Source organism: Hibiscus syriacus, unplaced genomic scaffold, assembly GCF_006381635.1.
Source record: "Hibiscus syriacus cultivar Baekdansim isolate YM2019G1 unplaced genomic scaffold, ASM638163v2 tig00110429_pilon, whole genome shotgun sequence".
Lineage (NCBI taxonomy): Eukaryota > Viridiplantae > Streptophyta > Magnoliopsida > Malvales > Malvaceae > Hibiscus > Hibiscus syriacus.
This window is the reverse complement of record NW_024062733.1, coordinates 11,037,841-11,061,610: the sequence shown is the minus strand read 5'-3', so window position 1 is coordinate 11,061,610 and position 23,770 is coordinate 11,037,841. Positions and strand designations below refer to the sequence as shown.

Here is a 23,770-nt window from a genome sequence, read left to right as displayed (position 1 = left end):
TGATGACGAGTCAATGCATGAGTGTTGGGACCGCTACAAAGAATTGCTTCGCAAATGTACCAACCATGGATTCCACGACTGGACTCAAGTCGTGATGTTCTACAACGGAGCCAATGCACCCACGAAGATGATGCTAGATGCATGGACAAATGGCACTTTGCTTGACAAATCACCTGAAGAGGCTTTTGGCATTCTTGATCGAATTGCTAACCATGATTACCAATTTCCCTCTTCAAGGTTTGAAACTATAAGGAAGGCATCTAGGACATTCAAGTGGAAGCTAAAGATTCAGTGTCAGCCCAACTCTCTACCATCACCAATATGTTGAAGAATTTGTAAAATTCTAAGGAGGTGAAAGAAATGAAGGTTGATAGCTTGGCATGTATATTATGCCAAGGCAATCACCATGAATGTGAATACCCAAACAATCAAAAGTTCATCAACTATGTGGGAAGCTTCAATGGATGGAGTCAGCATCCCAATTTCTCATGGGAAAATCAAGGAGCTTGTAATGTCAGTCGTCTCGCTCAGCAGCAGTATATAGATGAGCCCCCAGCCTTACAAACAAATATGCCATGGCATAATCAAGGGACAACATCTTCCCTTAATACAAGTTCTCTAGAGGCCACTATGCAAGACTTTATGGCAACTACAAAGGCTCTATTACAAGATCACGATGCATCTATTAAGAGTCAAGAAGAATTATTACAAAGTCAAGGGGCATGGTTGCAAAGTCATAGTTTGTCTTTGAGAGCTTTGGAAATGCAAGTGGATCAAATTGCCACGGCATTACAAGAATACCACCCAGACAGATTGCCTAGTGATACTGAAGTCATTAAGGCTAAAGGCAGTGAGCAATTTAGTACATTCACCTCAGGGAGTGGCACCTATATCTACAAAGGTGCTAAGTTTGGGGGGGGAAACACTCGAAGAACCTAGCTATGAGATTGTGCATGAAGAGTCTCAATTGCAAGAGGACTTACATTCGCTGGAGAACAAAGCTGGATGTTCAATGAGTAAACCCGATGATGGCAAGCAAAATAATGCCACGGCAAAAGAAAACCCCCCCACTAGCAGAAGTTGATGACCAAAGGGAAGCTACAGAATTATGCCACGACAATTTTGTAGGCACTTGTGAGTACTTGAAGCTCGATGAAGAAGACAAAGATGATCTTAAGGATGTTTCAAAAGAGGCGGGTCAATCTAGCTTACTCATAGCTAGACCAGGTACGAAATCTGAACCTGTGGATTTCATTGAATTTACTCAACCCCAATTAGTTACCCATTTTTCTAGGCTAGAAATTGTTAAAGCACTAAGGAATGAAATGGAGAAACAATTCCCTGATGAGAAATTATTATTTGCCACGGCATTGTCGTGGTACGCTGACATTGTCAATTTTCTCGTTAGTGGTATTTTGCTTCCATACTTGAATAGCCAGGGCAAGAACAGATTGATGCAGGATGACGATCCCTACTTCTTGAAAGACTTTGTTGCCCAAACAATTAAAAGATGCCACTGCAACGGGGAGAGAAAAGAGAAGACTACTGCAAAGGTCTTACAAATCGGGTTCTATCAACTTACACTGAAGGTGGCGCTGTTATATATGTGGAGCATTTTGGTTTATATTGGTGCTCCAATCGAACGCGACAAAAAATGCCATGATAATTCATGATGTTTTGGAGTTTGTATCCCTTGAACCCATTTTAATTTATGTTTTAGAAGTTTTGTTTTATCGTGAGTGTTTGTTTGTTTGTTTTTCTTTGTTTTATTTCTTTATTATTTTTAATATTAGTTCTTTTTAGGATGAAGGGTGTTCTGGAGGATTTATATGATGAAATCTCACGAGGGAACTTCACAGGCTGCTGCAAATCAATATGTCATGGTAAAGCTAGATGTAATTGAAGCTTTAACATGACGCAGTCGTTGCACCTGTTCACAAGGAGATGCTCCCATATTGGGCTTATAATCTTTCGGTCATCCTGTACGAGATCTTGTCATCATTTGAGGATGTCACGACATTTGCAAATGTCACTCAGCAAGACAGTACACCCAAGCCAGAGGATACTAACCCAGTCAACATGGACTAGATGACGTCTGAAGTCATCTGTTGGGCGTATGGAGACCTCAACATCTAAGAACATTGAAGGCCCTAGCACACCACCTGCTGAACCCAGTTCTGATCCTGACAAAAGCCCCACATCACTGAGGAAGTGCACCAGACGCAATACTACTAGCACTGCCAGCGCGACTCCACCACCATCTTAGGAAGACAAGGTACCTTGCATTGCATTGCATGTAGTCTAGTTTTAACTTAGTTTTTATTCAACATTGCAGACAATGTTTCTCTCAAGTTTGGGGGAGGTAGTGTTCTTTGTAGAACATGTGCATGATAATATTAGCATAATGTTATGCCATGGCATCAGTAAATGGTAGGACAGTTAGATGAAATGTTTTGATGATACTTGATGAAGATGAACTTTTTAGGCTAGAATTTGAATGTAAATGACTGTTGAGAATGATAGAACTGACTCTAGGGCTTGATGCTTTGTGAATTATTCTTACACGATTTGTATGTTTTCTATACTTAAAGAACTTAGGAAGTTTTTATGAAAGAACTCTGGTTAGCATTGGCATTAAAATATGGTAATATGCTTAAATGATAAATCAACTAAAAAAAAACTCTCTTATCTCTGAATTTTGTTTAATCATGAATAAATGCTTCGGCATAGCTGTAGAGGGACACTCCTATTTTCCGTGGCATTGCCTGGAACTCTCTTTAATAAATGGCAGCCACTCGCATACGAGTGAATGAAAGTAGTCACGGGATGACTCTACCTGACTAGCTTGGGGGTGGAAGGTATGCTCCCTTTCACCTAGAGTGTGGTATGGTAGGTGTGATGAGTTGACTCCCTTCGTAGCAGTGTAAAAAAGTGAAAAAGTGAAAGAAAAAAAAAGAAAAAAATTGTGTACTAAATGAAAAGGGAGTATAAATATGCTTAATGAATGAATAAATGTTGTGGCGAAACTAGGGAACTCAATTAGAAATTGCCTAAATTCGTTAAGTATAGATTATATACAATCACGTACACACACAACCATAAAAAATCTTGACCTAGGGAAAAGTACTTGAATTCATGATATGTCTAGCATGTTGAAGCCAATTATTCTAAGGGTTGAAATTCAATTATTGTCTTGTTGTCCTACTGTTGAAATTTCCATGACATTTTGATTGTGTTAATTATTATCCATTGCTTGAGGACAAGCAATAGCTTAAGTTTGGGGATGTGATAACTCCGTAAAAAGACTATTTTTAAGGCCTTTTTGACTTAATTTATTATTTGTTTAAGGGTACATATAGGTCATTTTAGATGTATGTAGTTGTATATAATTGCATTTGTGGTGGTTATGTTATTTTATTTTATTAAGGTGCTATATGAGGAGGAAGGTGTGGTTTTTAGTGATGTGCAGGAAACAACAAGCAAAATAGGCAAGTTGGGAAGTAATGCCGCGGCATCACACGTTACTGAAGCATATTGAAATGCCTCGACATTTCTGGTGCAGAAAACGACAAAAATATACAGCTGTACGTGGACAGCTGGCTCTGCACGTGAAATGATGGATGTAACAGCCTGCTAGGGGACCACTGACACTTGGAGGATAAGGTTCATGCACAACATGTGATTCTAGGGGTATGAGGGGTATTTTGCACCCAACAATATCCCAACAACCTCATCATTACCCCTAGATATTTTTTTTATATATTACACCTCACAAGAGAGAGAGTGTGTGGAAGAAATGACACGTATATTGTAGCAGAAAAATCATATTTTTATTTTCCCTTTTCCTTTCTTCTTCCTTGGGTTTTCCTCCATTGATAAAGCTTCAAGGAGTGGCGAGCTAGGCGTCGAGAGGAGCTAGCGAGCTAAGGTGGTTCGTGGTGACCGAAGAGACCTCTGGTGGCGCGCGTCGAAGGCTCTTTCTCACTTCTCTTTGCTGTTATTTTATTTATTTTATTTGTGGGTTGTTGGAATGAATATTTTGTGGATTTTTCTATGGATATTTTGAACCCCACCATGAACGAACTTATTTGGTGGTGGTTGGTTTAATGGATGTTTTAACTTTATTTTAATGGTATATTTAAGTTTATTTTGGTTCTTTATTTGCTTTGCTTATGAATGCTTCACCATCTAGGCTTGTAAGAGGCATGGAAATGTCCATTTCTTAGATGAAGGTTATGTGTTCGGAAGAATCCTAAGCTAAAAATACTTGTAAGTATTTGGAAGAAACGCAAGACAAGATCCTCATAAGCAATGGGTTATAGTATTTTCAAGGGGCTTTGAACCGGCCTAGGAATATTATAACCTAATCCCTTAGATCTCGGAAGAGACTAGGATAGGATTTAAACGACTAAAAAATGTGTCTTTATCAATAGGGCAGGCTGTCCAACATCGTTGAGTGAGAGCAGATGCCTTGGCATCCTATTCTGTTAGGTTCCTGTGAGAACATTTTAGGAAAGCCCTGTCGAGTAAGTAAAGACCAGATAGCTTAAATCTTCCTGAGAGATAAGTTTAGCATTCTTAGATCAATCTCTACCATTCATTCTATTGGAAGCTTGTCACGTGAGGATTATCTTCTTTTTATTTTATTTATCTTTTATTTATTGTTTTTACCATTTTTCATTGTCTTGACATTTCATCATTTTCAACACTAAACATCTATTCTTGCCACTGCATTTCCATTTGCTACACCATCACACCATCAATCCACATTCACCAGCATACACATATCCATTGACGTGACATTTGTATATATCAAGACTAACTATACTTAGATAGAATAGTGCATAAACTTTACTCAATATCCTTCCAATCCCTGTGGAGACGATACTCACTCATCACTTTATTACTTGAGCGATTGTGTATACCTGCACATTATTTGCGTATATTTTATAGTACTCACAACACGCGAACATGTATTTATGTCATTCATGTACTTACATAGCATTAACGTTGGTCGACCGACTTAAACTATGTTCCATAACTTTTAAAAAAACAATGCAACATCCATGTTTATTTGGATTCGTTAATGAATCCAATTCATTTACTTATCCTTGGTCATAATGGTATTTTAGACATTTTTATGCTCAATATTCTTCCATTCATTTCAAAGCTTGAGGATATCCATTCATTCCTGGCTTTGTGATATTCTTTAATCATTTCCATTACAGGGGTATTTTGGTCATCTTACAGATTCAGTGTATTCCTATCATTTCGTTCCATCGGATCTTAACATTTAATTCAAACGTATCATCTTTTCTAGTCCTTTCGAACAATTCTGACAAAATAACACCCTTCATAATTTATTTTTCAAGTATTTACTCATAACTCGGAGATTACTAGGTTAAAAGTCTTTTCAAACATTACTAACGAATTATTAGGAATTTCTATACAAAAGTAGAATCTCAACCATTAAATCAGTAATTTATCGGTTTAATTACAAATTCTCAGGTTACCTGCTCGTTCAGAGTCAACTTGGACTATTTTTACCTCTCAAGGGTATTTTCGTAATTTTGTAACCAGATGATTTCGGTATTATCTCTTAACAAAAATAATATAATTTGGAAATCCTATAATTAATTATTTTCCCGAACCTCCTCTGATCTTGAAATGATTCTTTAACAGACTTCTAGTATCTTGAATAAACCCTCTTGGAGTTAAACATCGGTTGTCCAAAATTTCCAAGTAAAACTAACATTTAGTATGCACATCAGTAGTTATATCGGATCAATATGTCTTTTCAGAGTTATTAACCAACTTCCAGGGACAATTCTTGTCATCCTACAATATAAGGGTATTTTCGTAATTTTACCATACTGGAGTATTCTCATAATTTTCCATCCAAGTATCTTTAACATTTAACCTTTGATGATATAAAATATAAGTTACAAATCCAGAGCTGATTTCTTTATCACCAATCACAAACATGTAATTTAATTCTAACAATTCCTCAATCTCTTATATTAGTCATTTGATCCGTATTCAGTTACAGAATTTCTACCACATTTATATCGAGTGTATAAATTAATCAACTCCACAAAAATGGTCAACATTATCTTATTCATGCATTTACCAATATCAACATGTTCCATAAAGCATAAAGAGATAGTAAAGTATTACCTCGATTTTCCGTGTCATACTGATCGACCATTTAAATTCTATTCGAACGCCTTTGATCTTTTATTCAACTTCCAATATTTTCTTCTCGATCCAGACCATCAAAATTACCAACTCGTATCCAAATAATTTTCCTCGCCATAAAGATAGCTTATTAGAATTGAAATAATAATTTGAAAACCCAATTAGTATAATAGAATACATGTGGGGTTACTTTAATAATTAATCACTAAAAATTAGGGACTGAACCGAATTAATTTTTACTATTGAGCCATAAACTAAAACTAAAGGAAACTATGAGACAAGGCCAAGTTTTTACCAAGCCTTGAAGACTCATGATGCGATTTCCCACTATATTTTTTTAAAGCACTACCCACGTGATTTTCCTTTTTGGAATCATAATCCCATTTTGCAAGTAATTGGTGTGTGGAGCATTGCCACATAACCTACGTGGAGTGTCCCTTGCATGCATCATTCTCAATTATTAAATCTATTTGTATCCATATGGCAATGAACCAAAAACCAAAGCTATGTTCAACGGCAGCCGCGAGTGCCATGAAGATAACAACATCCTCTATGCATGTTACGTGTCACATGGCTAGTTGCACCGTGGGTTTGTTGCTCTCTCATCATCGAAACCTTCATAGTTTTAAGTTGGTCTCCTTTCGATTTCTCTGCAAATTCAATTATCCGCCTTTCTTCATCAATCTTCTTCATTCCAAATGCAATAGCCCATTTTTCATCCATTGGAAATACAACTACGGTGATATCATTATCGATCTCTCTATGTCCTTGAATAAACTCTTCATAATCTATTATATATAAATGGTCCTCAGCAAGAACCAAGAATTACATGACAACATGCTCCTCAACAGCCACAAATATTACCTCACGGCATCCGCAGTCCCCTGAAACCAAATTGGGTTTTTAGGACTCTGTTGAGCAGCAAGAACCTCGTCGAACCCTTTATTCTTGTAACCATCCATATTACTTGCATATGCGCGGGAGAGATGGCGATTGAGAGAAGCATAATTGAACCGGGTGAGAACATAGGTTTTGGATATATTACCGTTAAAGCAATTACTAACAGTAATATCAATTAGCCTATAATTGGCTCATAATGGAACAATCATCTTAGCTCTCTTCTTTGTTAGTGGTAAAGACTTGTCCCTGCTTTGCCTCCCAAAATAACCCCCAAAACACTTCAACTAGCCTCAGGGCCGAGACATGTTTGCGAGTTATGGGAACCGGAAACAGCTTTCGGGGAAATAATAAATGGTGTTCGTTTCAATTGATGGGAAACAATAACCGTTTTGGAAACGAGCTTGTCACCAGAAAGAGCAGAAGCGGAGAACGATAAGCTACGAGGAGCTGGAGATATACTGCTCGAAGATGAAATGGAAGAAACACTTTCCAGAAGGAAGATCTGAAATTGATGGAAAGTTGGAATGAAACTAACTTGTTTAGTTGTTCTTATAAGATTACGAGCAGGAAGTTGGGGGCTTTGAGCTTGAAGATAAGACTTTGATATAAGCTTCATAAACCGTAAAAAGATAGAGATGTGCTTTCTATCAACACTAAAAAAACAAATCTCATCAATTTATGGTTCCAACATTTTGAATAAAATAATAAAGTTCACAACAATAATAGATGAATAGAATTCACGTGAATTCTAAAATCCTTTAAACCCCATATTCAATTAAAAAAACTAACCCAGTAATTGGGGTATGATAATTCTCCCCTCCTTAAAAGAATTTCGTCCTCGAAATTCATTCATGTCACATAATTGCAGAAATGAAACTTCCATCGGTTCTTTCATATCTTTCAATAGCTTTTACAGAAATACCGATCCTCTACTAATCTTTAACCATTTGAGTATACATTTTCATTAGAACTCTCCCCCATTCCAATAAAAGAATCTAAATAGAATTATCCTTATGGAATCAATTCAGCATTTATTATAAGAATAGGCTCATACAGAAGTAGCATATCCAAATTTCATTTCAGGAGTTGAATCGAAATTTCTCAGATGAGTAACTCTCACATGGCTCAAGAGATACTTTACAGAGTTTAGACTGATATTACTAGTATTCCTTTTTGTATAAGTATAGCTTTAACGAATAGAAATTTTAGTTTACTCGTTACAGATAGGGACTCAGCCCTGGACTTCCAGCTCAGAGAGGTACGATTGTAGTCTAGGGGCATGTACTTATCATACATATTTTGACATTCGAAATGCCAGTCTATCATGAAAAATTTGACTCAAACCATAGCTCTGATACCACTAAATGTAACCCCCTCAGACCGATACGGATAGCCCGATCCGATATGGAGTATCACATTAGGGCCACCGAAGCGATCCACCATAAAAATAGATAAAAATTTAAATCTTTTTATCAAAACATAAACTTATAAAATCATTTATCAGTATTCAGAAGTAAAATAGATTTTTCATACTTGTATATAAATCAAAATACAATCTACATACCCCCTAATCACATGTACCATACTCTGCAAACAACGCCAGAAGAGCTCCCTTACTGAATTCGATAGATGCACTGGTACAAGTCTTTAACCTGCAATGGTGAGTAATAGAGTGAGCTTCGGAAAGCTCAGTAATACAAAACTACCAGATGATCCTACATGACATGTAGATAAATGGGAAGCCATAATTTCCTCATTGAATCAAACGTATACCAATTGCGGAATAATATAGGGTTCTATTAGTAGTTCATCGAGTAGAAGCCATGAATCTCAGTTCATAGGAAACCTTTCATACATCCACATTTTCATGAGGTCGAATAGGATGTCTAGTGTGTTCCATCAATACGATTAAATCATAATAGGTACACCAATCAAATGATAGTTCAATAAATCTCATAAAATCATAATGAAGTTTAACTTTTGAAACTCGTAGTTTAAACCATTCTCTTGTACACCAACCGCAGTTCCCAGAACTGCGTCCATAGGGCTTACCTTAAGCATACAGCGAAAAGGAAGCCAACCTAAGGATAGGCTTTGGGGCCTGTATCCTTAAGTCCGTAAGTCTGTAGGGCTTACCCTAAACACACAGCAAAGGGAGCCAACCTAATGGAGCATCTTGGGGCCTGTGAGCCTACCCAAGAGTCACATTAGGTCCGTAAGGTTTATCAGCTCAATCAGAGCTATACTCTGTAATTCAATCCACCCAAAATCAGTATTTCAAAAATACAATTTATACAGTAAGTATAAATTCCTTAAATCTGTAATCATCGTTATCATATATCAGTGAAAACTAATAATCAGATATCAGTCATAGTCTATAAATCATCACCAGTAATTGGTGTATCAATAAGTAGTAAACCATAGATTTCAGTGTACCATATTTCAAAATAGATAAAACAATTAAATAGTACTTAGGGAACACACTAGAGAATCCAAGTGTTTTCAGAGGCCATTGTATTTATTAGTATGGATAACACGAAACTTATGAAATTTGATCTGATTCTAGGAACGAGGTCATATTGAAGAGAATCGATTAATAACCAATCTAATCATACATTTAAGGTTGATATTTTCGAATCCCTCTATGATTCATATATCTCAGGAAAGTGGTCAAGTATAACCAGAGTAATTTGAGCTGATAAAGTAAGAACGAAGATTCAGGGCACTTACCATCCATGTCAATCGATCGGACTATCAATAACTCCTAAAACTGATGTATTTCAACTGGTCAATTCATTGCCCTTCCAGGGTATTCACACTTTAATACCAATAATTCTTGTTTATAAATCATCTTCAAAATCATTGTTGAATACATCTAAAGGAAGCAATAGAGAATCCAAATAATCTTTATTTCTATCCACATGGCAACAATATCACGAATTGTCAACGTATTTAGTTCTTGGTTCATAATTCATAGTAATCATACATCATGCAATATCATTGGAGTTCTCAGACTCATTCAATCACTTATTAAATTCTCAGTCATTAAAGTTACTCGGTTCATTTAGTAGTCAAATCAATATCCCAGTTACTTCAGAGTATTTCCGAGTAATTCAGATGCTTCTACGTTTTGGATACATGTTGTACTTCTACGTTTTGGATATTTGTTGTACTTCCACTTAGTTCTCTTTGGTCATTTACTAAAATCATTATTTTGTGTTCGTGGTTGATTTCTCTCACGAATATCCACTTCTTAATATCGAATGCGCTCTAACGTTGAACTGAGCTGAGTACTTCCATAATTATCATCAATCCCAATTTGAGAAGACGAACAAACATTCAAGTGGTATTTATGCCATTCATATACTGACATAGCATTAACGTTGGCCGACCGACTTAAACTATGTTCCATAACTTTTAAAAAAACAATGCAACATCCATGTTTATTTGGATTCCTTAATGAATCCAATTCATTTACTTATCCTTGGTCATAAGGGTATTTTGGATATTTTATGCTCAATGTTCTTCCATTCATTTCAAAGCTTGAGGATATCCATTCATTCCTGGCTTTGTGATATCTTTAATCATTTCCATTACATGTGTATTTTGGTCATCTTACAGATTCAATGTATTCCAATCATTTCCTTCCATCTGATCTTATCATTTAATTCAAACGTATCATCTTTTTCAGTCCTTTCAAACAATTCTGACAAAATAGCACCCTTGATAATTTATTTTTCAAGTATTTACTCATAACTCGGAGATTTCCAAGTTAAAAGTCTTTTTAAACATTACTAACGAATTATTAGGAATTTCCATACAAAAGTAGAATTTCAACCATTAAATCAGTAATTTATCGGTTTAATTACAAATTCTCAGGTTACCTGCTCGTTCAGAGTCAACTTGGACTATTTTTACCTCTCATTGGTATTTTCGTAATTTCGTAACCAGATAATTTTGGTATTATCTCTTAACGAAAATAATATAATTTGGAAATCCTATAATTAATTGTTTTCCCGAACCTTCTCTGATCTTGAAATGATTCCTTAACAGACTTCTAGTTTCTTTCATAAACCCTCTTAGGGTTAAAAACCAGTTATCCAAAATTTCCAAGTAAAACTAACATTTCTTATGCACATCAGTAGTTATATCAGATCAATATGTCTTTTCAGAGTTATTAACCAACTCCCAGGGACAATTCTTGTCATCCTACAATATAATGGTATTTTTGTAATTTTATCATACTGGAGTATTCTCACAATTTTCCATCCAAGTACCTTTAACATTTAACCTTTGTTGATATAAAATATAAGTTACAAATCCAGAGTTAATTTCTTTATCACCAATCACAAACTTGTAATTTAATTCTAACAATTCCTCAATCTCTTATATTAGTCATTCGATCCGTATTCAGTTACAGAATTTCTATCACATTCATATCGAGTGTATAAATTAATCAACTCCACAAAAATGGTCAACATTATCTTATTCATGCATTTACCAATATCAACATGTTCCATAAAGCATAAAGAGATAGTAAAGTATTACCTCGATTTTCCGTGTCATACTGATCGACCATTTAAATTATATTCGAACGCCCTCGATCTTTTATTCAACTTCCAATATTTTCTTCTCGATCCAGACCATCAAAATTACCAACTCGTATCCAAATAATTTTCCTCGCCATAAAGATAACTTATTAGAATTGAAATAATAATTTGGAAATCCAATTAGTATAATAGAATACATGTGGGGTTACTTTAATAATTAATCACTAAAAATTAGGGACTGAACTGAATTAATTTGTACTATTGAGCCATAAACTAAAACTAAAGGATACTATGAGACAAGGCTAAGTTTTTACCAAGCCTTGAAGACTCATGATGCGATTTCCCACTATATTTATTTTAAGGCACTACCCACGTGATTTTCCTTTTTGGAATTATAATCCCATTTTGCAAGTAATTGGTGTGTGGAGCATTGCCACATAACCCACGTGGAGTGTCCCTTGCATGCACCATTCTCAATTATTAAATCTAGTTGTATCCATATGGCAATGAACCAAAAACAAAAGCTATAGTCAACGACAGCCGCGAGTGCCATGAAGATAACAGCATCCTCTATGCATGTTACGTGTCGCATGGCTAGTTGCACCGAGGGTTTGCTGCTCTCTCATCATCGAAACCTTCATAGTTTTAAGTTGGTCTCCTTTCGATTTCTCTGCAAATTCAATTATCCGCCTTTCTTCATCAATCTTCTTCATTCCAAATGCAATAGCCCATTTTTCATCCATTGGAAATGCAACTACGGTGATATCATTATCGATCTCTCTATTCCCTTGAATAAACTCTTCATAATCTATTCTATATAAATGGTCCTCAGCAAGAACCAAGAATTACATGACAACATGCTCCTCAACAGCCACAAATATTACCTCACGGCATCCGCAGTCCCCTGAAACCAAATTGGGTTCTTAGGACTCTGTTGAGCAGCAAGAACCTCGACGAACCCTTCATTCTTGTAACCAATCATATTACTTGCATATGCGCGGGAGAGATGGCGATTGAGAGAAGCATAATTGAACCGGGTGAGAACATAGGTTTTGGATATATTACTGTTAAAGCAATTACTAACAGTAATATCAATTAGCCTATAATTGGCTCATAATGGAACAATCATCTTAGCTCTCTTCTTTTTTAGTGGTAAAGCCTTATCCCTGCTTCGCCTCCCAAAATAACCCCCAAAACACTTCAACTAGCGTCAGGGCCAAGACATGTTTGCGAGTTATAGGAATCGGAAACAGCTTTCGGGGAAACAATCAATGGTGTTCGTTTCAATTGATGAGAAACAATAACCGTTTTGGAAACGAGCTTGTCACCAGAAAGAGCAGAAGCGGAGAATGATAAGCTACGAGGAGCTGGAGATATACTGCTCGAAGATGAAATGGAAGAAACACTTTCCAGAAAGAAGATCTGAAATTGATGGAAAGTTGGAATGAAACTACCTTGTTTAGTTGTTCTGATAAGATTACGAGCAGGAAGTTGGGGACTTTGAGCTTGAAGATAAGACTTTGAGATAAGCTTCATAAACCGTAAAAAGATAGAGATGTGTTTTCTATCAACGCTAAAAAACAAATCTCATCAATTTATGGTTCCAACATTTTGAATAAAATAATAAAGTTCACAACAATAATAGATCAATAGAATTCACATGAATTCTAAAATCCTTTAAACCCCATATTCAATTAAAAAAACTACCCCACTAATTGGGGTGTGATAATAATCAAGTCAAAATTGAGTTTTAAATAGAGTAGTACCGATATTGCCCTAACAGTATCGATACCCCCAAACACCGAATGCAAAAGAGACGATACCCTACACGGTATCTGAAGATACTAATTTTTTATCCATAATATTATTATTATTATTATTATTATTATTATTATTATTATTATTATTATTATTATTATTATTATCATTATTATTATTATTAAATATATATTAAATAAATATATATAAATAAATAATTACAGACCAATTACAACTGGACCGGCCCAGTTACAAACAAACCAGAACCGGTCCAAATCAAACCAGAAACCCTAAACATTTGGGGTTCCAGTTAGGGTTTCCTAACCCTAATCTAGTCGGTCGCCTCATCACAGCCGTTGGATCTGGCACGATCCAACGGTCCAGATTGCTCCAGATGGAAACCCTAGGGTCTGATACCCTAGGGACACGCGGCCGCCGCTGCTATCTCGCCGCCTCCGCCGCTGCCACGTCTCCAACCGAAGACTCCAGAAGCTAGAACACCAGCCGTCCACGCCATAGCTACGGGGTGAGTCACCACTGGTAGTCCGGTGACTCACCGAGACCCCATCTTCGGACCGGTCCGATGGCCACACCGGTGGTGGCTATAAAAGCCACCACCCCAACCTAAAAAAAAAAAAGGACAAAAACAGAGACAGGAAAAGAGAGATACAGAACCGGAGAAAGAAAAAAAAAACAGAGAAAGGAAAAAAAACAACTACTAACCAACGATCTCAGTCAAATATCCCACAACCAGAAACAAAAAAAAGAAGGAAAAAGGAAGAAGGAAAGACTTACCGAGGAAGCCAAACGCCGGATCTCACCAAAACCTTCAAAAAACCGAAGGTATTCTTTTTAGATTTGCTCCGATTGGGAGTCGTTTAACGGAAAAGAGCATCGGAACCGTCATTAGGACGGTCCGATCTACGTTTAGATGAAAAAAAAAATTTCCGGCCACCGAAGACGGTGGCCGGCGGCGGCGGTTGACGGCGGAAGAACGCCGACTAACGGCTTCCGGTCGGCTGGGCTTCTCTCTGTTTTAGAGAGAAGCGAGAGAAAATTCTCTCTCTCAGAGAATAGAGAGAGAAGGAAAATGATGAAATGAAACTGGCCCTTCGGGCCAGCCGGTTTTGGACTTTTATAGTCCTTCCCGAACGACGTCGTTTTGGGAAGGACTATGCGCGTAATTAAACAATAGTTAAACCCCGTCCGCAGTCCTCCGAACTTGTAAACTTTACATTTTAGTCACTAAATCGAATTTATAATAATTTTAATTCAGTCTTCGAATTTCAATTTTATTCATTTTAGTCCTTTATATTAAAATAATATATTTAGGATAAATAACAGATTTAATCCCTTAATTTTAATAAATAATTTTTTAATCCCTAGTTTATATTTTTAATTTATTTTATTATAATATCCGAATTTTAAATAATTTTATTTTAGTCACTAAATTATTGAATAAGAAAATAACATATTTAATCCTTATAATTTTGATTAATTATGAATTAGATTTTTGATTTTATTTTTACTGTAATTTAGTCAGTTATTTTATATGTTTTCAGTTATTTTATTGTTTTTAAATATATTGTTTTAGTAGTATTTTTCTTTTATTATATTGTTAAAAATTTTTATATATTCATAAATATATATATAATAAATAGTAATTTTTAAATATTTATTTTTAAGAAAAGGACAGTCTTAATACAACTGGATGTCCTATTCTGATATTTTAAAATTAAAAAGTAAACAAATATTATTTAAATTAATATTTATCAATATCAAAGAAAAGAGCTGTCTTAAGGCACCTAGAAGTTCTTTTCTGATATTTTTAAATAAAAATATATATTTTATATAATTTTGAAATAATAAGATTAAAAATTAAATATATTTTTAAATTTTTAAATTTTAATAATAGAGACAATTTATAATTAAAAAGTACCAATTTTGGGCGTTGTAGGGGTGCTAATCCTTCCCTAAACGTAACCGACCACGAATCCCTTTTTATTAAAAAAAACGAATTTTTGGTTATAAAACGCAGATCAGTTCATTTTTTTATTGATGTTTTCTTAAAACTCTTTAAAGAAAATAATTTTTAGGTATTCGACCTACCTGATCCAAAAGGCCGATGGCGACTCACAAATTATTTTCAAAACCATTTATTCATATCGATTTTACCGCCAAAATAAATATTTCGTGACCGGACGAAAACCGGTTACGACAGCTTGGCGACTCCGCTGGGGACTGGTCAAACTTTTAAAAATCAATTATAAATTGTCTCTATTAATTAAAAATTAAAAGTTAATATATTTAATTTTTAATTCTTTCTTTTCAAAATTTTTATATTTACTTATTATTTTCATAATATTTATATGTTTTATTTTATTTGTAAGTATTTTATTTCATTATTTATTTTGTCAGAGGTATGAACATTTCTCCTCACACACAACACTTGCATTGCATAACATAAAACTCTATAATTGAGTTATCCCTTTTAAGTGGGAGTGAAAGCGACGTCTTCGTGAGAATTTATTCTCCGTGTCAGACCTAGCAAGTAACTTTCGGGGTTCATATGCTCTATGTCTTCGTGAGAATTTATTCTCCGTGTCAGATATAGAGAAATGTATCCCCTCGAATTGAACTCGATCCACTTTAGTCTGTGATGGACTAGGATTGAGGGTTAGCAACCCAAGGGGGCACTAACAAGGACAATTCGGGTACCTTGATTCTTAGATCTGAAACCCTGCATATAAAGAACCTTAGAAACTCTTCCGATCAGAAGTCATGCCGAAATTTTGTCCAAAATATGTGTACACACAGGAGAAATGAATTCTGACTTTCTTGTTAATTTATTTATTAATTAAATTACATGTTTATTTAAATTATTTAAATTTAGAAAAGCATGTTTAAATAAAGAATATTTATGTAAATGTTATTATTAAATTTCTTTATTATGTAAACTAATTTATTTTCTTTTTGTGTGTTCTTTATTTTTTTTGCATTGCATCATACAGGATAAAAGACATTGATCCTTGTGTTAATTGTCTCATTGGAAAGCCTTCATCTATGGATAAAAAGTGTTCAAATCAAGTAATTCTAAACTCAGAAGTAAGACAGTGGGCTGAGGACTTACAAAGACAAGAAGGAGACAGTCTGCAGGATGATTATGTATCTGACTTGGCCAGTTATGCTCCAGTTTCACTAAAAAGAAATGATATGCAAGATTTGCGAAGCATTTGGGAAAGTTGGGATTCAAACAAAAAATTGCAGTTTTATCAGACTTACGGAGACATCCCATATTTGCTCTATGTAGAAGTTGATGATGAATTACTCCGAGCCCTAATTCAATTCTGGAATCCAGGGTACAATTGCTTCACTCTCAATAAAGAAGACTTGGTCCCTACTATTGAAGAATACACAACTTTGCTACATATAGATGGGGTTTTGGAGAATCGAATCTATTCAAAGTCAATTAAAACTCAACCCTTTCGAGTTAAATTAGCAAAGATTGCTGGGGTACGAGAAGAATGGGTAGCATCCCGTACAAAACAAAAAGGCGAAAGTGAAGGCATTGCTTGGACCAACATTAGAGAACTTATTCAGAGCCATCCAGATATTAAAGTACGATTCGATTTATTTGCTCTGGGTATATATAGTATGGTCATCTTCCCAAAAGTATTGGGATATGTTGAAGCTGCAGTGGTAGATTTGTTTGAACAGCTACCGAAAAAGATTAATCCTGCTTCTGCAATCCTAGCAGAGACCTTCAGATCGTTAAATGCTTGTAGAAGGTTAGGAGGTGGACGATTCTCAGGGTGTACCCAGTTGTTATATGTTTGGATCCGTAGTCATTTCTGGAGGACAGAAAAGGTTTCATACCGACGCTTTAATACGGATTACTCACCATTAAAAGAATTTCTGGAGCAGGAATGGCCGAAAGAAATTAAGAAAGATATGTGGATTAATGCCTTTCGAAATCTACAAAGCAATGACGTGATTTGGCGAGCCCCGTGGCAAATACAAAGGGAATTTATTTACAAATGTGGTGATTACAACTGGATAATGCTGCTCGGATTATGGGGAGGAATTGGATATGCACCACTTCTGGTTATAAGACAGTATGAAGGTCGTCAATTTGTACCTGTCACTGCTGGGTTACAGTCATCTGAATTCGCATTCCACAGCAAAAATTATAAAAGAAGTATCATGGAAGCTGTTACAGCTTGGAAAACAACTTTTTGTATCCGAGCTAAATCAGCAAAAGAAATGCTAACTCCTGATTATGAAGAATGGAGATCTGTCAGAAAAAACGAAAATATTCCTCTACCAGATCAAATTGAGGATATCTCTATGGAAGATCGCATAAAGGTGGTTCCGTCAGAAATTGAAATCTTGAGAGCGGAGTTTGAAGCAGAAAAAGAAGGCTGGTCGAAAGAATTAGAGCAAATGAGACAAGATAAAGCTATGTTGGGGGTTGATATTGAATTTCATTCATCAAAATGTGCAATGTTGAGAAAAGATAAAGAAAAATGTTAGGATGAGTACAGAGCCTTACAGAAAAATTACCAGGAGTTATATAAATCCCGGAAAACATCAGGATCAAGCCAAGCAACAATACAGATAAATAAAGAGTTGAACATCGAGAAAAGACGAGTTGAAGATCTGAAAGGAAAGAATAGCCGTCTACTCAAAAGCCTTGAGAAAGGAAAACAAAAAATGGAAGATTTTGAGGTCGACAGAAGAGAGCGAATTATAAAACACAAGGCTGAGCATCGCGAGATCATGAATGAAATGCAAAGAGAAAGAGATCGAGTCAAAGATGTAGAAGAAATGAAGAATGACATCTTTAATAAATTTGAAGGTGAGAAAAATATCATGTTCAAGGGCTTTGAATCTGAAATGAACCAGTTGATTGCTGAACTTGAAGTCAGAGGCCAAAAGATGGAAGAATCCAATGTTGAAAAAGAAAAATGGGAGCTGGAAAGAAAAAATTTCAACACCAGACTTGAGGTAGAGCAGGAAGTGGCTAGAAATTGGATGCGAAGATGCAGAAACAAAGATGTTCAGATCCAGAAGCTTAATCAAAGAACGCAAGAAGCACGAACAAAACTTGAAGAAGATCTGGATCAGTCTAGAAATAAAAACTCAGAGTTTAATGCTTACATTTTGCAACTTGAGGAATCGTTGTTTCAAGAAAAAGTTCGTCTAGGGCCTAATGACCTCAAGGAAAGTAATGAGGAAAATGCTTCACTGCGAAGACGCATTAGAGATCTTGAAAAAATTCTGCACAATTGTCAAGTCAGAATTACTGAGTTAGAGCAAACTCTTGGAGAAATGAATAAACAGTGGCAAAAGTCAACTGAGTTTTATGTGGAAAGAAGTGAAGAAAGAAGTAATATGGTGTTCGAGGCCATGGTTCAAATGAGTGAAGTTGCTAGATATGTTGGGGAACTAGCTGTTGAAGCCAAAATAATTGAGCATCAAGTTGATCCAGTTTCTAAGTACGGAAAGAAGGTGTCATGGTTAATGAAAGAAATTATAGAGCTTAATAGGAAAGCTATGCCTTATCTGTAGTTATGAACTATTATAAAGAAACTTTTGTATGCCGATGAAAGTTGTTCTATGACAGTTAACTTTTTGGGATCAATACCTTTTTGCATACATACATTTTGCATACATTCATCATTCATTTCATAATTTTCTTTATGAATAATTTTATTATTTTATTTTATTAAGATAAAATTCATTAATTAAAATTTGGAAAAAATAATATTAAAAGATTTTTCAATCGCAGTTATTCTGGCCAAAAGAGAAATACAACATCACTACGGTACTAGACAAGCTACTAAGAGAATTATGGAGGATAAAATACAGCGTATTGAGGAACAACATCATAAAGAACAAGAAGAAATGAGAATGAAGCTGGAAAAAATTGAAGCCAGTATTGCAAATTCACAAGACAGTATGATGAAGAAAATAGAGGACATGTTTAAAAGGCAGGCTATCAGTGGAAAAATGCAGGAAAATCCTGTATCTTTCGAACAAGAACCCATATATCCTCTAGGCTTTCCACCAGAACCAATTTATCACTCTGGTACTACACCTATACAAATCAATGCTCGTACATCTGCATTACAAGAAGCCAAACCACATGAAGATCAACAAGAGAATCCTGCATCTTCAAGCAAAAATCCGCTTATATCAGATGTGAAAATAGGGGATCTTAATACTGATCATTTGATCCCAGATTTGAATGAGCTGAATGAGAAACAAAAAGTAAATGAAGAATTGACCAGACAGATCAAGAGCTTAGAAGAACGAATGAAATCTGTGGAAATAACTGAATCATTCTATGGGTTTGACGCTAGTGAGTTGAGTTTGGTTCCAGACTTAATCATCCCCATCAAGTTCAAAGCTCCTGAATTTGATAAATATGACGGTACTACATGCCCTTCATCCCACATTACTATGTTTTGTCGAAGAATGGCAGGATATGTGAAGGACGAGAAATTGTTAATTCATTGCTTCCAGGATAGTTTGACAGGACCGGCTTTAAAATGGTATACTCAATTGACCAAAGCCAACATTAGATCCTGGAAAGATCTGGCTAAAGCATTCTTAGAGCAGTATCGCCATGTAACAGACATGGTTCCTGATAGATGGACTCTCCAAAATTTGGAGAAAAAGAATAATGAAACATTCAGACAGTATGCCCAGAGATGGCGTGACACAGCGGCCCAAGTTCAACCACCTTTGTCAGAAAAAGAGGCCACAGTAATATTTGTTCATACCTTGAAGGCTCCTTATTTAAATCATCTAATGGGGAATGCAACCAGAAATTTTGCAGATTTGGTCATTTCTGGAGAACTCATTGAAAATGTCTTAAAAAGTGGCAAGATTGAATCAAATGATGGGTCTAGTTCCAAAAGACCTACGTACCGGAAAAAGGAGAATGAAGTCAACAATGCAAATTCTTACAGCAAGGATTCATCGAAAAGTGTTACAATAACCCAGCCAAGGGTTAAGAAAGAGGAAACAAACACTAATCGAGCAGATTCCAGAGGATCTCGAAAGGAAAATGAAAGGTTGTCTTTTACACCTCTACCAGTACCATATGCTGAGATCTATGATTCACTGTTAAAAGCAGATGTCATACGGCCCTATCCTTTGGTTCCCATGCAACCACCATTCCCTCCTTGGTATGATACAAAGGCACACTGTGTTTACCATGAAGGAATCACGGGTCATTCTATTGAAAACTGTTTGGCATTCAAAAGGGTGGTCCAAAATTTGATCAACACTGGAAAGTTGGAATTCAATACACCATCTGCATCAAATCATCCATTGCCAAATCATGGAGATAAAAACGTGAATGCAATTCAGGAAGAGAACAGAAAGAAAGCAAAAACTGACATTTCTGAAATAAAATCTCCTTTTGTTTGGGTATTCCAACAACTCTCTTTAGCCGGTATAATTCCACAACAATTCAGGCCAAAGCAGAATGAAGGCAAGAATTATTGTGAATATCATCAGGAAAAAGGGCATAAAATTCAACTATGTCCTGAGTTTAGGGATTTGGTGCAGAAATTGATGAACAATAGAGAAATAGAATTCTTTGAAGAAGAACCAGGAAGAAAAGAAGATGATGTTTGCTCATCAGATGATTCTAAACCAAGTCAAAGAATAAATGATCCTGTGATCATTAATGTGAAATCATCTACGATGATTCCTGTACCAATAAAGCCGAAAGTAGTTATCACCACTCCTCTACCATTTCCATACAAAGATACACGTAGGGTACCTTGGAATTATACTACTAATGTTTCAATGGTAGGAGGATCTGTTTCTCTAGAAAAAACAGAAGAGAAAATACAAAGTCTGAGTACAATATCGACGTCTGAAGCAGTAAGCGAGGTCGGTTTCTTTACGAGAAGTGGGAGATGTTACTCTCCCGAAACATCCAATGCTTCAGAACAAGTGAAAATAAAAGGAAAAGCCATGGCAATACCTCAGAAGGTATTTGATGATGAATCCCTTCCAGCATTCAATGAGCCTGTGACAGAAAAACAAGCTCAAGAATTTTTGAAATTTTTGAAACATAGTGAGTATAGTGTGGTTGAACAACTACACAAACAACAAGCGAGAATTTCTATTCTTGATCTCTTGATGAATTCAGAGGCACGTAGAAATGCTTTGATGAAAATTCTCAATCAAACATTTATCCCCGAAGATATATCCCTCAATAAACTTGACAGAATTGTGGGACATATAGCCGCTGACAATTACATAACGTTCACAGATGATGAAATACCGGAAGGCGGAATGGGGTCAGTAAAAGCTTTGAACATCACAACACATTGTCATGGTCATGTGTTGCCAGGAGTATTGATTTACAATGGATCCGCTCTCAACTTGATGCCTCTAGTTACACTTCAAAGAATGCCTCTGGATCAATCACACATGAAGAGTTATCAGAATGTAGTACGAGCATTTGATGGTACTCAAAAAGAAGTGCTTGGGAAAATGGAAATACCGTTGTTAATCGGCCCAGTCGTGTACAATATTGACTTTGTGGTGATGGACATCCACCCCACATATAATTGTCTATTAGGGAGGCCATGGATTCATTCAGTAGGAGTCGTTCCTTCTTCATTACATCAGAAATTGAAATTTGTTGTTGATGGACAACTAATATGCGTTAGTGCTGAAGAAGAAATCATTGCGTCTGTAACAAGCGATGTTCCATATATCGACACCAATGATGAGGCTCTTGAATGCTCTTTTCGAGCTCTTGAATTTGTAAATGCAACCTTTATTGCAGAAGGAAGCAAAATTCCATATCCCAGATTGTCAGATTGCACCAAGATGACAGTACAACAAACTTTAGGCATCGGGGCTAAAGCTGGGAAAGGTCTAGGAAAGAATCTTCAAGAGATTTCAGTTCCTATCAGTATAAAGATGAAAAAAGACCGTTTTGGGCTAGGGTTTAAGCCCAATCTTCAGCAAAAGAATAAAGAGATGAAAAGAAGATGTGAAGACAGAAAGGCAAAATTGAAAGGGAAAGAAATCATATGGGAACACATGTTTTTTCCACAGTTAAAGACCACATTCAGATCAGGGGGAACAATTAATGTAGAACAGCAGCTTGTTGAAGCCTTTAAAGAAGAGAAGTTGACGAAAGATCAAGACATAGTTGAAGAAGCTATGAATGGTTTATTTATCAACATGATCATGAATGACAACAAAACTGGCAAATACTTGGATAGGATTCGACCATGTCTTCCTGGAGAAACACTCACCAATTGGACTACTGAAGATCTTCCTATAGTTTTTAATATTAATGCAGAGTAATAGTCAGAACTAATCTTTATGTTTAGCTCAAAAATAATGAAAACTTTTTGTTATCTTGTAAAAGAAATTATGTTAAATATAAGAAATTTTCTTTAAAATTTTCATATGGCAATCATTCTTTACATTTTCTTACATTTTTACATTTATTTATTTCATAAATTTACTATATTCTTTCGGAAATATGTCCGACTTAAATTTGCAGGTGTCACCATGTTAATAGCATGTTTATTCCTAAATTTAATCCAGTGATAAATTTAGAGCAGCCCATATGTCTGGAAGAAATCAATGGGTGTGAGGATGAACTGGAATGTGATGTTCCTACTGAACTATTAAGATTGGTAGAAAAAGAAGACAAACAAATTCTACCCCACAAAGAAAAGGTTGAGACTGTGAATTTGGGAACAGATGAAGAAATAAAAGAGGTGAAAATAGGTACTACTCTGACAGTCCAGATAAAGCAAGAATTGATAAATCTCCTTCAAGAGTTCAAAGATATCTTTGCCTGGTCTTATCAAGATATGCCTGGTTTAAGCACAGATATAGTGATACACAAGCTTCCAATCAATCCAGATTATAAACCGGTCCAACAAAAGCTCAGACGAATGAGGCCAGAAATGTTGTTGCAAATCAAAGAAAAAGTGATGAAACAGATCAATGCAGGTTTCCTACAGGCATCTAAATACCCAGAATGGGTAGCCAACATTGTTCCCGTACCAAAGAAAAATGGGAAAGTTCGAATGTGTGTGGATTACAGAGATCTCAACAAAGCTAGTCCGAAAGATAGTTTTCCCTTACCCCACATAGATACATTGGTAGACAATACTGCAGGACATGCATGGTTTTCATTCATGGATGGTTTTCCAGGATATAATCAGATAAAAATGAATCCTGAAGACATGGAAAAAACAACATTTGTAACCATGTGGGGCACATTCTGTTATAAAGTTATGCCATTTGGATTGAAAAATGCAGGGGCAACGTATCAAAGAGCCATGGTAACTTTGTTTCATGACATG

General features: G+C 35.7%; 2 pseudogenes; both read right to left on the bottom strand.

The window, feature by feature from the left end:
* Positions 1-6,708: 6,708 nt before the first annotated feature.
* On the bottom strand, positions 6,709-7,714 carry LOC120125047 (annotated as a pseudogene).
* Positions 7,715-11,897: 4,183 nt separating this feature from the next.
* LOC120125046 lies at positions 11,898-13,184 on the bottom strand (annotated as a pseudogene).
* Positions 13,185-23,770: the final 10,586 nt, after the last annotated feature.